This window comes from Rhopalosiphum padi, chromosome 1 (assembly GCF_020882245.1).
Source record: "Rhopalosiphum padi isolate XX-2018 chromosome 1, ASM2088224v1, whole genome shotgun sequence".
In the NCBI taxonomy this organism is placed as follows: domain Eukaryota; kingdom Metazoa; phylum Arthropoda; class Insecta; order Hemiptera; family Aphididae; genus Rhopalosiphum; species Rhopalosiphum padi.
Genome location: NC_083597.1, coordinates 21,297,827 through 21,317,258, shown reverse-complemented (window position 1 = coordinate 21,317,258; position 19,432 = coordinate 21,297,827). Strand labels below are relative to the sequence as shown.

At 32.7% G+C, this 19,432-nt stretch overlaps 1 protein-coding gene across 2 annotated transcripts in view; it reads left to right on the top strand.

The window, feature by feature from the left end:
• LOC132919084 (3-phosphoinositide-dependent protein kinase 1) overlaps nucleotides 1-19,432 on the top strand; it is a 168,071-nt gene that overhangs the window by 68,542 nt on the left and 80,097 nt on the right. For both annotated transcript variants that reach the window (XM_060980532.1, XM_060980609.1), the window contains exon 3: nucleotides 13,620-13,657. The gene's annotated coding sequence lies outside the window, so the exon portion shown is untranslated. The remainder of the gene's footprint in view (nucleotides 1-13,619; nucleotides 13,658-19,432) is intronic.

Here is a 19,432-nt window from a genome sequence, read left to right as displayed (position 1 = left end):
TACCTACATACATAATATGAACAACTAACACGCTTCACCGCGTCCATGGCCAGTTCCTTTAATATACCGATCATCCTTAAACCCCAAACACAAAGATACAACGATTACTATCAACTACTATCAGTACTACCTATGATATTAAAATATTATATCAGTTGATTCAACTCGAAGTATTTCAAGTTGTTTTAAGTTTGACGATTGTTGTACATTTGATAATGAAAATGGTTAGAGGAGAAACTAATAAATAATTATATGTCTTGCAGTACACATCCATTACTGAGTAGTGAGTATTTTATCTTAATATTATCAGCACATTTTTTTGAGACTCGTCGCTCAAAATGTTTTAGTATATTGAAAATAAATTCGAAAGCATTATACAATAATATGTATAGCATTCCTACTTCTCTGTCCGAGAACTCGTGTACATTATATACATATAGGTTCAGAGAGCGGCCCGTAGATGACGCAAAAAAATTAGTTTTATGGATGTGTATTAGGGTATGTGCGTATTGGGGTAGGTATTCATGTATGATACATATAATATTAACTTTAAATTCATTTTCAAAAATGTGTGTACAGCTTATTCAATAGTATTATGCATTGCATCATTAACTATTTTATTAATCGTTACAAATGATGGTGCCCGGACATCCGGGATTTTTTCCAACGAACGAGTAAACATTATTATACAAAACAAAATCAATATAAATACGACTTTGAACCGTAGCTAATAACTAAATAATCACGATAACGGTGTCGACCTTTTCGTCGGACGTTATAAGACTATATATTATACAACATGTGGACGATTCTTATATACTGAAATCATATTATTCACTGTATATAAAAAGTGAAAACGAAAAACATAATAATATTACGCATAAATCGAACTATACTATTATAAATACAGTAGTCAAGCGAAAAAAATAATCAAACATATTATTATAATAATATATATCCATAATGTATTTTAATAATTAAAATGTTTTTAATTATTTTCTGTTATAATATATACTGATAAATATTATGGATGAAATATGACGAAAGACGTATATAAGATCATTTTATTGATATACATATAATGGTCATTGATTTGTAAAAATAATATAACATCTATAGTATTCGGGTATGATTAAGGTATATACCACCTATGTACGTACTGGGATATACTATATAGTATATATATATATATATATCACGGCCGTGCGCGGAATGACGTATATTATAAAAACTGTAACACCAATAAGCAATGTTGTTGTTGCGTGACACGTGCGGTGTTATTGATGAAATAACGTTTGAAAAAAAAAAAATTAAAAAAATTTTGTTTTTTTTCGTTTTCCGGCGTCATTTCAACTTGCGTCAAGCGTGTATAGGTACAGGAAAAAAAATTGTTTAAACACCATCACACACACGCGCGCGCGCCTCTCGGCTATATATATATAGGTACATAATATACGTTAACGTTTATATACATATACCTATGAGTAGGTATAAACCGTATATGTACCTATATACATATAGAGCGCATATATAGACACACACGGCAACTATTATATAGGTAGGTTATCTATCCATCTATCCATGTCCGTGGGCGTTTATATACCTATATGCGGTACGTAATACACCGCGGTGCTGCAGGTATACACGCATATGTGTGTCAGTTGTAAAGTGCAAACACAGAATGTTTGCGATTCCGACGCGTTGTTTTCCATAGATTCTAGGTCAAAAAATATCATTGCATTGCAGCTCGTTGTGTGTGTGTGTGTGTGTGTGTGTGTGTGTGTGTGTGTGTGTGTGTGTGTGTGTGTGTGTGTGTGTGTGTGTGCTGCTCGTGTGTGTACGTTTATAATGACAACAATACTGTACAATGTCGAGCGCGTATATATAATATTTTATGTGTAGCAGCGCGCTGAAATGCCACTTGCCTTCGCCGATCGCGCGCCGCCGGTGGTCAATAAATCCACGAGAGTGCGGCGCTTATTTTATTATATATATTTCATATATTATACGGGCGAAAAGGAGACGACGATCGGGTCGACGATTTATCTATTTGCGCGCGCTCTTTTTCCGTCCTCGTCGAGCGCATTGCGAAAAGTCGTAAAACCTGCCGGCCATGCTCTGCGACCCGTCCGAAACGATATGGTCTCTGCACCAGAAAAAAAATACCCCCCTCCCACCAACCCCGACTACCCGCGACGCTGCAACAGTCTTGTTGTAGAATCGGCAGCATATATTATTATTTATATTATTATAGTGTACCTTTAATACCTACCCTTCCCACGACCGTTGACTGATTTCGTATACTATAAATTCAAAGGTATAATAAGCTCGACGTTTCGGAAAACAGCTTTCGACGAGATATATAAAAATAAATCGGTCGTTTAAAAAAATAAACCAGTTAAAAAAAACTAATTTCCTTGAAAACGGCTTAGTGCACCGAAATGAACATCGTTTTTTGCTTTTCATTTATTTTTTATATAGTTGTTTATCTACAATCGAATGTACTTCATCACTACGCTTATATACACGTTTATACGTCAAACTTTATTTATTTTTAAACCAAAAGACATACTTTTATAAATACATATAAATGTATAAAAAAAAATACACCGATAATATAGGTAATAATAATAAAAATATGTATAGTATATATGTACGTTTTGTACGTGTTGTTGCGTGTAGGACGACGTCGATTCATAATCTACACATAAATATAATATATAATATATATATATACACAATATATTATCGTATAATAATTGTACGTATGCATACCATTTAATAGTTATTGAATATTCGTATCAGGTAAAGTTAATTTCAGATGAATGATTTTTCCACACACGTTGGTTCATTAGAGTCAAATTAATGACGGTTAAGATGGCATTGCCGTATTATTGTTTTGAAACTATTATAGCTGTTTTCGTTTTCGCTAAATGTTATTAATGAGCCAAATAACTTATCTTATATTATATTCAAGTGGTAAAATAAAGGTCAGTTTTTAAACACGTGACTCCAACAATCCCAAATCGGTATCGTTATGTTCATTGTTATCAGTGGCGTGACTTTCAAAACGATGTAGTTTCACGAATTACTATAAATTATAATACGTCTGTATAATTCATTGGTAGGTGCCAGTAGGCAGTAGCTACTGCTGTAGTATGTTTTGATTTAATAAAACATGGCTTATCAGACATATGGATACGTTGTAAGATAAACAATAATCAATAATAGATCTAAATTCGTCGATATTGCACACATCGTACTTAATTGATTACATGAGCCAGCATAAAGTTTTTAAATGAACAACCTAGTCATTTTTCACGTGATGTTCAATAATATAGCTATTACATATTGTTGTTTTTCTGAATAAAAACATTATATTTTCAAACAGTTCCAATAATAATTATTATTAAATGCAATTATTCTATAGCGACGTTCGGAGTTTTTGCAATGGCCTCTTCACGAACGGACATTCAATGAGTCGAATTCAACCAACATGATTTCGTACCAGTGTTTATTATTACAAATAAAGACACAACAAGGCAGAATTGAATATAATTATTATTCATTTATTGGAACTATAATACTTTTGTTATTTGAGAAAGTTGTTTATTACAAAGAAAAAAAAATAAGCATAAGTTGCTAAAGAATTGTCAATGTGAATAAAAAAGAATCAACTACTGATCGCGTTAAAATGTTATCAGAAAACTTAATTGATATTTAACACTAATACTTGATAGCGGTTGATAACAGTGACTAGTTAGCATTATACCTACTTTGAAAAAATATATCACTTTTATCAATAGAACGTACGTAAACCATTTATGAAAGTTTCAAGTTTATAATCAATTTATATTATATTATGTGACTTATTATTATACGTTAAAATTAAAAACAAAAAATCCCGACACATTTATTACACCCCTAGAAATTGATTTGTTTTTTTTTGAAGTTTTGGAGTGGATCCTGGCATCAGAAACTCTACAGAAATTGTTTTCAACTAGGAAATCGTTTTATATATTACGTAACTTGTTAGATGATAATAATTTGCATCCACAAAAAAAAAAAATACTAATAAATACAATTGTGGAACTTATTCACCGACATAATTGTGCCAGTACACGTGAAAAGTATAGAATGTGTATATAGGTATGTGTGAAGGTACCAGGCAACTGACATAATATACATGTATTTATATACACTCTTATACCACACATTATATTGGCTCATAAGTGCGGCGTCGGCGGTCGGCTTTATTTTCATTTTGAATGGACAGAAAAAACTCACGCGTCTGCCAGATTATATAGTAAACCGCGAGAGATGTATACATTATTATTATTATTATTATTCTGAAGATAGACGGACGGCGCGAGCAGACGAAACGGGAACGAGAGAAACGAATAAAAAGAATGGGATATGATATTTTGCGTTTTATTCTTGTTGTGTGTTGTCTGCAGTGTTTACTTTTAACTTTTACTGAGGGGACCGGTGGTGGCGAAGACGTCGCGGCAGTTGTTACACATAATATGTACGCGTATAGGTAGGCTGCTGCTGCAGTTACATAATATATATATATAACCTTTATATTCATCGGTCACGCGGCCAGGTGTTCGGCGCGCGAGAGATGATATTAATATTATATCGCCGCCCGCCGTAGGTATATATATATAGTCGGCTACGTAGCAGTAGTCGTAGATCTCATTCTTTTCGTCAGTATACAGCATAATGTATTATATACATAATCTACACGTACCTACGCAAGTCTCTCTCGACCGGCGCAGACGGACATCTGTCGTGTACCCGCTGCACGCGTGTGCACGTGTGTACAGACATTATATTATTTACCTGTTTTCCGAGTGAAAAGAACACGGAGAAGACGAAAACGAAAATAATGATAATAATAATAATAATAATAATAATAATAATACGGATGATAATAGAAACGTTGCACAATGAACAACGCGCACAATGCGCGAGGAAGAGACGTCGCGGGTACCAATATAATATTATGTGCATCACCCGGCCCGCCGATACGCGTTGGGCGCTCTGCAGCAAACGCGCGGGCCCGAACGAGACGATTAAAATATGGCTGCAGCGCGGGACAATCGTTTTAATGGAATCAAAAATGTGTACATACCTTAACGCGCCCGTCGCGAATCACTGCAAGACGCTGCGCCGCCTAATTCAATTTATCATAAATTCCATTTAATTTGTTATACCGTTCGCGAACCCTGCTGCAGCAGCGCGTTGCGTATCGGCATACACCTATACTTGCGGTATATCATCATATACCGTATATATGGTTCCCCGCGGTTGCGTCATTTAAAATCTTTTTCTTTTCTTTTTTTTTTTTGTAGTACATGTTAATATTTTTAAACGACCGACCAAACCCTGTCTGGAATTTGTCCGTTTTTTAGGTGCAACCAATTTAAAAAGTCGACCGAATCACAATAACAATATAGATTTATTATAAATACGCAAATGTGTACTCATACCTCGCCCGATTCAAATGTCATCACTGGGGCACTTCTCTTGCAGAAATCATGTACCTGTGAACTGCTGCCGATATCTGTAGGGCGGTGGCTGTGCAACCGTTCGTAAAACAATTTAATGTTATTGCACGCCTCCTCAAATGTGTCGCGAGTGGCGAGTTAGCATATATAACATAATATTTGGATAATATATATAATAATATATATCAATATAATATGTACACATATATAATATGACGACGGAAATTTCGCAAGACCTCAGTGCTGGCGCCAGGCGCCATCATCGCGCCGACGAAAATAAAACGTGACACGACGACGAAACGAAACAAAAGACTTATTCCCCCAAAACTTAAATTTTAATTTTTTTTTCGCACGACCGATGGTCTTGTGCGCAAATCCATTATGCTCGACTGTATTGTTTACGACGTAGATAATTCGCATTTTAATTGTCTTGGTGCTGCTTTGTATATATTCTGCAGCGTTTGAATTTGTGTTGGGGTTTGACGAGGAACGGAGCTCCACTACTATTTTTTTTTCATTTTTTTTTCAAAAATAACGGGGTACGTTTTTTACAAAATATTTTACATTTTGAAAAACTGCGTTGAATAAAATATTCGTTTATTTAATTTGATAAATCATACAAATTATTACTATTATGTAGATACTGGATAAGAGCTGTGAAGTACAATTCAAAAACTATGCAATTTAATAATACACCACAATACTTAATTGAATAAAATTATTTTTGAAGATTAAAAAGTGAATAAATTACTGTTGTTCGAAAAATTCTATTTTAATCGGTCATAACAGTACTGCAGTAACAGTATTTTTTTGTAAATATAATATATTTATTTGATGATTGACATTTGGTGTGTAGGGAGTCTAACTTAACCTTGACACCCACAAGTTATATTTTGACTTTAATCGTTTCAAGGAACTCTAATTGTTTCAAGTCTGAGAGCCCCACTTCTTTATTTTTCCAATTCGATCGCTGTTTGTATATTACATGTGCGCGGAGTTGTGCGTCAATCAAATCTACAAAAAAGAGCACGCTGCAGCCTATACATATATTACCGTTTCTCCGTTATGTATTTTAATATTATTAAAACACATCATGCACAAATCGGTAAAAAATGCGTCCTTCTTTATTTTTCTATAACCCGACGAGTAGGCGCCTACTCTCTCTCTCTCTCTCTATATATATATATATACACTTCGTATACGGATACGCGTCATGGTGCAAAACACGAGTTCGAAACGACACAATTATCTATTTTTAATTGCTAAATTTAGTGATGTGGTATATATTTATACACTAAAACGTAGTATAGATGACTACCTATATAAATTACAACCTTAACACACATTTAACTAGATGTGTTGTTACGCAAAACCATCAAATACGCATCGCATCATATACGTTACGAGTTATACGATTTGAAATACCTGTTATAGTACATATTATATTGTATCAAGTTATAATGATGCGATTAAAGTGACTGAAATTATCTGCTGCAGACACGAACGTTTCAATGAGTATACGGGCCCGAAAATTATCGCAAACATCTATACTGCGCAGTTCGGCCGACCGGCAATTCAGTTATCGAATAAACTGTAAAAACCTGAAGATGTATAGGTACGCGCATATATTATAGCTCAAGTGTGTGTTTACGAGACTGCATTTATGTCAAGCTGCAGCGTGACGAACGTAAATGATAATATGCATTATTGTGCAGTGTCGACCACTTATCTCGTATTTCATTATTTCAACGACTATATACTGCAGTATACACATATAATGTTAAACAAACTCTACAAGGGTAGTTGCGTGTCGCTGGTAATACTACCTAACCTCGTAAGATCCCTTGTCCGATCGCGCCCGTCTTGACGAAAATCATTGGTTGTCGTGTACTTGTTTGATATACAATAATATTATTATTAGTGAATCGCACAACGGTGCAATATGTTATACTCGTGAAGGTGAACCGTGTTAAAACGTCATCGCCTTCGTCTGCAGCGCATTTCTGGTGCAACGCGTTCGTATAATATATATATATGAAGTGAGCCCCTTCGTAACCTCATCCGTGTCCGCAAAGTATATGAGAAAACGCGTAATAGGAAATTATTAGACTTAAAAGTGTTACGTATACGACTGAAAGGAATTAAGACGACGGGATTTGTGAAAAAAAAAACATAACCAATATACAAATAATACTATATTTATCGCAGGATCGCGTTACGGCGTTGGCGCTGAGTGGCGTGTACCCAACCTATTTTTTTCCACAATATAAATAGCTATTATTTTTTTGACCCGTCTGCCGCGTATACGAAATCCGTACACAGCGACGACGCATCTCGTCACGTATTATCACGTGTGCGTACCGGAAGAAAAAAGTGGAAACTATCAGCGTATGCGTATAGGTACATATCGTAGGCAGTTTACGCGTGTGCGCACGCGCGCTCGATGCGTGTCAATCCATTAGCCGAAACAACGGCGGCCGAGGGTCCCAGGTGACGCGCGACTGCGCTAGGGATTCCTATTAATCTACCCCGAGACAAACGCGTCGAGCACGAACCTGTACACTGTAATACAACACATGTATACAGGTATATCGTGATGTATTATTATTACTATTATTATTACTACCATTACCGTATACGTATAGCAAAACACGTGTATTTCGTCGTATATATATATATATATATATTATGTTTAAAGTATAGCGGAACTATTAACGCCGCTCTGGTATATTGTTGTGTAGGACCTCCTCGAGGTCTACGCACCTGCCGTCGTCGATGCACCCGGCGATGACCCCGTCCGTAATGTGTGTGTGTGTGTGTGTGTGTGTGCGTGTGTGGGTTGTAGTTTGGTCTTGCTTTGGTTTTACTAGCGAGTTTGGGCACGCGTGCAAAGACGGGTTGTTAAACATATCTTATACAAAAAAAAAAAAAAAACTAGTTATAATATATAGGTATATATCCAAATGTGTGAGATGACAAAAATTGGGTTGAAGGGACTATTTCCCCAACAATGAGAGTACAGAAAAACATTTTTTTGAAGAAATGTGATTTGTAAAATGTATAGTACCCGTACGATTATGTACAACAATATATTACGCGTTCAGCAAATATCCCAAACCCTATAATTACGGCACTGCGCAAGTTACCTGACCATTTATCGCGGAGACGATGTTACTGGTATTTTCAATATCATATAATATTTATATCAATATCGCAATGTATTTTTTGTACTCAATATCAGTACAAATAATAATAACATAATAATCGTGAGTAAAAATTTCCCCCCAAAAAGAGCCCGAAGCCCCGAAATGTATTACCTACACAGAATTTTTTACGTGGAAGAGATTGAATAAATACTTTTAAGATGTTTAAAACATTATTAATATTTAATTATAAATACAATTTATGAGTAAATTGATATAATAGTAAAAGTTCGACAATTATTGAAAATTAAAAATCAAGCTAAATCTAATGTTTAAAATAAATATTGAATAAAATTAAATGTACTTTATATTTTATCATTTTCAAATATTACCAACAATATTTTAATTTGTATGATTCTGAAATAAAATTAGATTGAGTTTTATTATATGTTTAATAAACTGTATAATAACTTTAATTATTAGAAAACATTTTTAAAAGTTTTACAAAATACATTATACAAAAACTTTAAAAGATAAAATAATTACCTATTTTAATAATTACTCCATACGTTAAACAAAATCAAAATCAAAACTGATTAGTCTAATGAATGCATTTAATTGTTTCATCATATTGTGTGTGGGTTATTATGAGTTCAAAAATCAGGAATATTTATTGTGCCGCTTAGTGTTATGGTACAAAGTTCTGTGCAAGTTCGGTAGTATTTACTATTATTATATTGTTTTCTCCGACGTCATCTAATGGAATTTTTTATAATTCGTAGCTAACTCGTGGTCAATTATCTCCTATACCTAATATCATCAAAGGTATACGCCGTACGCGGCAATAACATTTGTAGTTCCTACATTATCGTAAAAATGTTAGAAAATTGTGCAATAGTTAATTTATTGCAGACTATTATTATTTATTTCATAATTTAATCATATCGTTTATCAAAACATTTTATTTCGATGGTACTTTTTTCTGGTTCATCCTCGGAGTATTTTTCCTGTATACTCTCGTCCATTAGAGATAATATGTACTTTTGTACATGTCTGTGTAATTAAAATCGTTATAGTTTTTTTCCTAATTTACTTCCGATGAGGGGGGAAGACTCGTGTAGTTTGGCTTGGATCGCGGTCGCAGCAGTCGATGCCCCACGATCGTATTTTTGGACTTCCGTCAAAATACAGGGGAAAAAAATCGAGGTCGACCCACTAAACGGAATCGTTTTATTAACTCGCCGTGTGGCATATATTATACTTGGTCATGCGTTGTATATATATATATGTATATGTTATATGAAATATGTTTGTATAACATTTATTGTTTGTTGTCGTTAACGTCCGTACGAAATTGGCGCGTGGCCGCTATTGCAGCTGCAGCAATAATGTATTGTCCGTTCGGTTTTAAATATTTCATATTAATAATGACGCCGCCGCCACCGCCGTCATAGTATTTCGACTTTGTTTGGCTTTAAACTTTCCAAAGGATTTTCGCCAATAAACGCCACTCCTAAAATCCAAATGGGGGTAGGTACGTTTAGCCGTTTAGGAATTATTCATGTAATGCTTATTAATGTATACGACGTCGTCGAGTGTTCTTCCGAGGCCCCGGTCGGTATTGGTGAATCGATTCCGCCGGCAATTAAATATTGATGATGTACGTGTTGAACGACGACGACTTTAATAATAATAACTATATATACTATTCGCAAACGACTATACGACGGCGACGGTATATTATAGATTGTACAGCTGATAATATTATAATATAAAGTGATATTAAATTAATTACTACGTTTTACTGCGGCGGTGGCCGTTAACACATTAATTATATTATACCATTTCTGTACGAGCTTATCATATATGCGTATGACACGTATATTATAATATATGTATAACACACGCGCACGTCATATTCCGAGCGAAATATGTTTTTTTTTCCAGTATACTCGTGCAGGTCTCTCGGGAAACAACTTATACAAAACAAATATACCTACATCTATACCGACGTCACAATATTATTAAATATTAATCATTATATTATTATATGTATTAAGTTTCGGAGTTTTTTTTGTATTTTCGTGTATTATCGTATTACGTGTTCAATAATAATAATATGATATATAAAACTTCCGTTCGTAATATTTACGGAGCTGATACGAGACGTGGACACCAATTTGTTGTTTTTTTTTTTTCAGTGAACTTTTGTGTATACTGCCGACATCGAACATGTGTCTGCTAATGCTAAATAATAATATAAAAACTGTTGCAGCGATAACGCGATAAACACGCTGCCGCATCTCTTTTCGGTTGTAAATTTTTTTTTTTTAAAAACTGCCATAAAATATTATATAACAACCAATATTATGTATTTATGTATGTTTAATGTTACGTATATATATATATATATATATATGCGGGTAAGACTTTATATCTGCCAAACGTTCGATTCAGCGTCTGTCCCAGATACACGTATTATATTATTATTATAGATGATATTTTTTTTGTTTTGTTTATTTATTGTGTTTAAAATGTTGAAACATAATATGACATATTAATATAAATTTGATAAATTGTTTACATTACATATACAAGATTATTCACTAAGCATGCTCATCCCCTTTTTCTTCTCGGATAATTTGGTTATTCGAAATCTGATATTTGGAATATTTAAATATATAATTAAAGATCACCATCTTTAAATTATTGAGATTTTTCGTGCTATTTAAGGAGTGTTATATAGAGATACAAACTTGTTTTACTATAAAAAAAATAAATGGCAATCTCCCCTCTCCCAATACCGTAAATTATTTAGTTTTTATAAAATGTCAACGTAACAAAATTAAATTTTGAACTCGTAATTTTTGAATTATATTACTTTGCGTACTAAACATAATGTGTCTATCATAATAGGTTTGAAAGAAATGGTGATTTGAAAATGTTAGTGATTAATATTAATCTACCAACATTAATTATTTATAAAAATGGTCCAATTATATAACAAATAACAATTATAATAAATACTAGATCCGATATTACTTTTATTTCATATTTTTATAAAACTATTATTTGGACTATATTATCCTTAATACAAACATTTTAATAATTATTAAAAAACTATTGAATTTCTGTAACATAAATACGTCAATTATTTTTTTTTTAATTATCTACCTATTTAATTATTTACAGTAAAAAAGGAAATTCTCAGTTTAAAAATAGAAGTTTGTGTCACCATCACAGAACAGCTTTAATTAGTATAAAAATCTCAATTTTAAAATATGGATTTTAAGTAGCTTTATTTAAAAATTACAAAAAAGCAGAATTCGAAATAAATAGCAAATACATGTTAAATGTTGCATTATTAAATTAAAAATGGAGGTGAACATGCTTAACGAATCACTCTGTATATTGTAACTATTTATTATATGTGATATGTTAGTAAAGAATAATGATTTTAGTGACTAGTGACAATAGATAACAAAGTTTATATATATATATATAAGTATAAAATAAAAATATATTAGGTTTTGCACGAGTAATTATTTGTAATCGCGGATGTTTAAGCGATTTTCCGATAGAAGTACATCTCGTGAACCACGGAGCTTCAAAACTTATTCATTCTCTCTTATCATATTCTCAGATTTGGATTTCTAAGAGGCTGATACTTTATATACTATATAGTATTATATTATTATATATTTACCGAGCTACTAGTTGATTATCATCCGGATAATCGAGGTGTGTATAGTACAGGAGTGAAGACTCGATTTTGAATGTCGATGAATATAGTTTACTAAGGGGTGGATATTATACTATAGGCGTATAGCATTGCACGGGTTTTTTTGTTGATACGATTTTCGTATTATATGTATCCGCATTCAATCGATAGCGGAAGAACGCTGTGTCCTATACTGCTGCATAATATTTTCGACGCGAATACTATTCGCTAAATGGTAATCACCAACGCGACTCAGTCTGACCGTGTTTAATAAAAACTGAAAATATATAGAAAAATTTTCCTTCTGGTTTTTATTTTTTTTTTTATTCTTTTTTTTCCTTACGTCCTTACGCGAAATCGCAGTGCGTCGCAATTTTGCGTCCTACATGAGATATAAATTATAAATACCTACTATTTCCCTCGACTGCACATAATAAAGTATATTGCGGCTAGATAACGACGACGACATATTATATTGTATGTGTGTGAGTGCGTCTCTCCCTTTTTCTCTCTCTCTCTCTCTCTCTCACTCCGTCGCTCTCTCGTTCTCTTTCTCTCGCTCTGTCTCGTCTCTCGCCAATATAGCTCCGTCCAGACAGCGTTGTCCATACTACAATATATTGTGCTCACTAGACTATTTTCACGAGATTGTACGTGTGCCGATCATTGTCAAACAACGCGTTGTCTAGAAAATTAATATAGATATGTATCATAATATCATTGTTCTTTGTATATGTATTTTAATCACACATGATCCGCGCGTCTTTCGTCTCCGACCCAGTCCCGGTCTGCATGTCGTTCTCCACGCATAGGTAACATGTTAGCGATATGATATGTTATATAAACTATAGTATAGTGCGAGAATAATAAATATTATTATATATTTGTAACAGCCGATTGTCGATTTTCTCTGATTGTGTTTTCGTACACGTGAACAATATATTATTAATATTGTCGTATCGGAGGAAATGCATATTATTACACTCTTACCCGTTAACCGCGTGTACTAATAGGATGTATACCTGTATAATATATAGGTACACGTCGATCGCAAGGTTGTAGAGAAAAGAAAACACGGCGTGTTGTTTGTCGATCATACTTTAGGTATTAGTAATTAATAAGTAATAACCGATATACATGAAATAATATTTTAATGACGTGACGTTTTACAAAATATGCCTAAATTATAATGAGAATTATTTCCCCGTCGATTTTCATCCATATGCTTCTTTATTGTTTCAGCTGGGAACCAAAACAGCACGACTGCGGCCACCTGAGAAGTGAGTACTTACAACAATTAATACTATAAGACATTTATTTTAAACGGCATGCTGCTTGACACTCGAACGTAACAATGTACATAATATTAAACCATACGATAGTTGTTTAAAGTGGCTATATGTATATAATATAATGTCGCGAACGGGCGGAAATCGTATTTTGTAAACATTGTGTTCACATGTATATAGTGACGTGAAAAACCATAACAAAAAGTAATGCAAAACAAATGCCACTTTGAATGCACACTGTTCGAAGAGACAATTCGAGTTAATCACATTTATGCATAAAAATGTGGTTTCGGTTTGTTTAAAACTATAAATTACATAATACATATATAATGCATTCGTGTATATAATATATGTACCTGTATTATTATCACGGGACACGATATTGTTATCCCTGAATTTGTAACAAAATTAGTTTTCTTTAAACGTTTTTAACAGTTTTCCACTGTACAAATTATTGTTGGCCGTTTGCATGTAGAACAGTAAAACGACTGTTTGGGTGGTCTTTAAAATAACGCTAAAAACTTCTCAGGCATATATGCGAGCAAAAACAAGACAGTCGCCTTTTTTAGCATGTTAACAAATATTTTTTTAATTACCTAGTATTTTTTATATATATATATATATAAAATATAATTAGAAAACGATTTTGAAACTTGAAAGCCTTAACGCCTCTGTTAAGTTCATATTAATTTTTAATTCGGTTTGCTCAAAATTAAAAATATTGAAATATTTATTACCGTACAGTTTATACTCGTGTAATATATGTATATAATACTATAGTTGTCAGTGAGCTTTTGTTTTCGATGATAAGCAGGATGAAATATACCCTGTAATTGTCTGTATGCGTATATATAAGTCGATTATCACAATATTACAAGTCTGTGATGCGTGTAATTCTATAAAGACGTCAAAGACGTCGTTATTATATTGCACACGATTCTAATAGATATGAGTTGATGAGTATGTATACAATGTACGATTGTTTGTATACGTGAAAAGTGTATTCCTGTAAAGGAAATACGATATCGTCTCGGTAGACGTGATATTTTGGCAATGTGTATTTTCTCGCTACAGCAGTGTATTTAATACATTATATTCATTATGTTTGTATAGAGGGCTATGCTGTTTCATAAGCGGTATACAGGTACTTACATTTACTTAGACTTACAGTGTGTATTATATATGAAGACAGAGAGAGAGAGGGCAAATATTTTAGGTAGTTTTTAATAGGGCTGACGAGAACAAGATAACATTGAGGAGGGACACGTGTTTGTTGGGCCAGTGGTTGATCGTATAAGGGGAAAATGATGAGGTGGGTTGAGGGGATTGATAACAAAAGACAAAACTTTTCCACCTAAGTCGCCCGTCGTCATATAAGAGCCCGTTCCGAGAAAACCGCGGACTTTTAATTCCTCTAGAAAAGCCCCGCGAACGCGATCGTCTCGCGCGTGTATATACATACAAACGCACCCTTAAGACAATATAGACCCGGGGCGGGGGTCTTACGGTTATTATTATTACTATTATGTATACCATCGCGGATAAACGAGCAAAACCCGAGTCTGTTTAAGCCATAGTAGTGAGCTCCTCGTCGTACCGTTCGTGGCCGTGGGTAGGTCGTGGAGAGATTTATATAGTTTTCTCCGATAAGTCTCCCGTGAGGGCTGATTTTCGTTATGCTATTTATTTATCGAGGTCAACTGCAATGGTTACAAGTTGTTTACTCGAGAGTCGAGATCCACATTTAATCGTGATTAAAGTTACATATTTACCGAACAGAGTATTTAACTTTCGTATACATGTCTGCCGTCTGGACGTTGGACATTCTGTTTAGGAAACAGTAAAACATAATTTATAATACACATTTATAAAAATTAAGAAATTGTATTACATAAATATTAAAATTAAAAATATTATTTTTTATAACCTATTCATATAACTAAACTAATTTCAGTAATTTGTTTAAAAAAAAAAATTATAATTTATAAAAATATATTTATGTAATAGTCACAAAATCATTACTTTTCTTAAGATATTCCATGTGAATATCAAAATGTTTAAAATTGTATGATACTACCTATTCTATTTATTTACATTAACTTATAAATAATAATTATAGCATATTCTAAAGTCCCCTTTAACAAACATTAATTATTGTTCGTCTAGACGTCTAGTCCCTATAGTGGAGTTTCTAAACACTTATATTCCAATAAAATGTAAGTTATAGAGTTCGTACGAGTGGTATAACTAATTTTCAGATCTTATAGTCGACTTTTTAATTTTGAGGGTGAAAACATCCGAGGTGATGATGCCAATATTCCATTTAGGTACGTGGCGTGAATGTGATGTGATTACTGATTGTCACGAAATCTTATTAGTGATGGAGGGGGGGGGACAACAATAAGGCAATAATACCTTTGTCGTACGAGGAAAATTAAAGAGACAAAAATTATGACAATTATATTATTATGTGCATATATAATATGTTATTATAGTTGCATTCAGTATATTATGTATATTATGTATATTATTGACGAGTAACGATGAATGCAACTGTGACACGCGCTGCACGATTAATTGTTCGCCGATAAGAATCCGCGAATGCTCGTTAATTATAATTTATAATATATTATACTATACTACAATAATTATAGTTTATTATTATCATCGCCTTAATTTCTCTTTCTTTAAATTTAGAAACAATGTTCAATAAAATATTATGTTATTACTTATTATTAGTTATTATGATGTGTATATAGGTATATAGGTATATATACATTATACACATAATATAAATATATAATGCCTATACACCGGGCTATACCTAGTACATATTGTATAATAATATGCTTTTGCACGATATTATATGCTCGTATACGATATAATATTATGACTCACTGCAGACGGCGTGGGACATAATATTTTACAATAATCATTTTATACTTTCTAGATTTAAAATTTTTTTTTTTTTTTTACTTGTTGCCGACTAATCGCAGTCTATCGAGACGTAGTGGGGTGAAAATTTTGTGTACTTTCACTTTTAGCACCGACAGACAACAATATTTACTGACCTCAAATTTTGCAATATAATAAATGTCGAAATGTGCACACATTTCTGCGCGTCTGTCTCATCGCGTCGGACGAATATATGCCCATTACCCATCAACAGAAATTACGTACATAGTTATATATACAACGTGCAATGTGCATGTATAGTATGTGTCGAGTAACCTGCAGTGATCGTAGATTAGAGATTCTCCGACAGGAAACATTGAGAATATTACGCGAAATTCGTGTCTCACCCGTCCCATATACGGAAAAATATAAGGAAAAAATTCAGTGTCACATCTGCGCGGGCATCTGCATTCACGTTATATATACGAAGTATTTAAACAAATTAATTTGATATTCGCACCGTTTATTTCACGATGCAAATACAATTCTAATGAATAATACCAGATGTTATTTTTATAGCCTAGGTAATTATATGTTATTTGACCTCTCGATAACTGCTGCTGGGGCAAAATAGTTGCAGCAAATTTATACGAAACAATTTAAATTTTTAAATTCAAGATCGATTATACAGACATATTTTATTATTTGTGTAATACGATATAAGGGAATATAATTTATACGTTTTTCTATAACGTTCCTACACAATTTGGAAAGTTCGGTTAACTACTTACGTGACTGTAAAATTACATATTATTAGTTAGCGTTTAAAAAATATGTGTGAAAATTAAAAATTAATTATTTTAATAGCCACACGTGTGCTTCGTTCTGGTTTGTTGAAAGGTTAATATTAATTTTGCGATAAATTCCTATTTTGGTATTTCTATTATCGATTTGAAGAAATTTATTATCGTCTTTTTGAATTGAATTTAAATCATTAGCTTTAAATAGAACATTTATTATTTAACTATCATGTAAAGGTATACACATTAAATGATTGAATATTAGTATTATTACCTTTGAACTATTGTATCAAAAATATTTTTCATTTTTTAGTTACAAAAATAGACTGTTTATTGATTGCATAATATTATATATTCAATGAATGACGAATTCGCATAATATTCTTTTGTATTAAAAAAAAAAGGTTTATTATTATAAATAAGAATATTATAAGTGTAGGCTTTACAATGTAGGGTGTAGCGTAAATGTCGTGGACACCCAACCAATTGTGTCGATTAAGCAATTTAATTTTTAATTCAAAGTTTTATGATAAAATTTATTGTGCAATTAAATGATTGAATATACTGTAAAATCTCTTTTTAACTTCTAATTAATAAATAATTTAAAAAATTAAAACCTTGAAATACATTATTTTTAATCAAAATAAATACATTCATTAATCTATATTCTAAATAATGATTTTGACAATCATATAATTCATAACTATATTTTATATTATATTTTATTCGGTGTAGGATGTTTAGTATCCATTGTTTTCAATTAGTTAAACTCGTCTTTTCCGAGTCAATTACTTCATTGATCGCCAATTTGAATGTATATTGGGATATATGAAGGAAGATATTTGGTTTAATTTTATAATAAATATTTCACACTCTTTCTATGAAGATGGGATGTTAAATTTTTTCTTTTAAATCTTTAGCTTCCCTCGATTGTTTATCCTGTAATATGCGTCTAAGTGGGCAATGTTTAATGTATATTGAATTTAAAGCCTATTGCTAATTTTAAAAAAAAATTCCATCAACAGCTTTCGAAAAATAAATACATTTAATTGCGGCATTAAGTGCATTTTAACCAGACACACCGACTTTAATAGTTAAACGGTGGTAGCCGATCAAGGTAAGTGAGTAGGTATACTAATGTGCTATAATTTATAAGTGATCCTATCGTAAAAAACATAGGGTGATAAACTGATAAGTGATATACGTATAAGATAAGATGGGTATAAACGTATAATTCCATAAACATTGTTAGTATACTGTAATATAATAATACGCTATTTATTTTTACTGAAAAATAATCATATCAAAATACAAGCAGTAAAAATATTATAATAACATGTTGTTGATTCAGACGTGCAGTTGTAAACAGTTGTGTGTGAATACGTATAAAAACCATGTATATTATATACCTATCTTTTATTGAAAATAATGACGGTTTGCGTCTTCAAATTGATGGGTTGGTAATAATTGCTACAATTCGCATTTATAATTATAGGGGCCCGTTTTATTATGTTATTTAGAAGACTATTGATTATTACGCAATAAACTAATAAATAAAATTGACGTTTCCGCGTTTTTAAAAATCTTCGCCTCGACAAACGCGCACACATGCAGCTTCGGATTTGCCTTTGCAAATGTAACATCGCAAACGACGTTAAACAGAAAACAATAAAAATAATTTTACTGCAGAGTTGCAGGCGCGTAAATATGCAGAAATATCCAAAAAGGCCATGACACGACGGTATAATATCACCGCACGTGTGGGACTTTGGTTTTTATTCTTAGCTAGAAACGCATCGTTCGGTGATGAGAGTAGCCAGCTATATACACAGCCGCCGCCGCCGTATTTCTCGGTTTATGATCACGTGATATATATATATATATATATATATATATATATACACTATATAGTATATACCGTACACAGGAATTCGCGGCAAAAAGTAACATAAAAAAAAACAAACTGCTCCACTAAGTAGGGGGCGTGTTTATGTTGTCCGGGTAATTCGATCGCAACTAGTCGTCGGCGGTGAAATTTTTTCCGCAACGGCAGTTGGCCGGACGTCCTCCG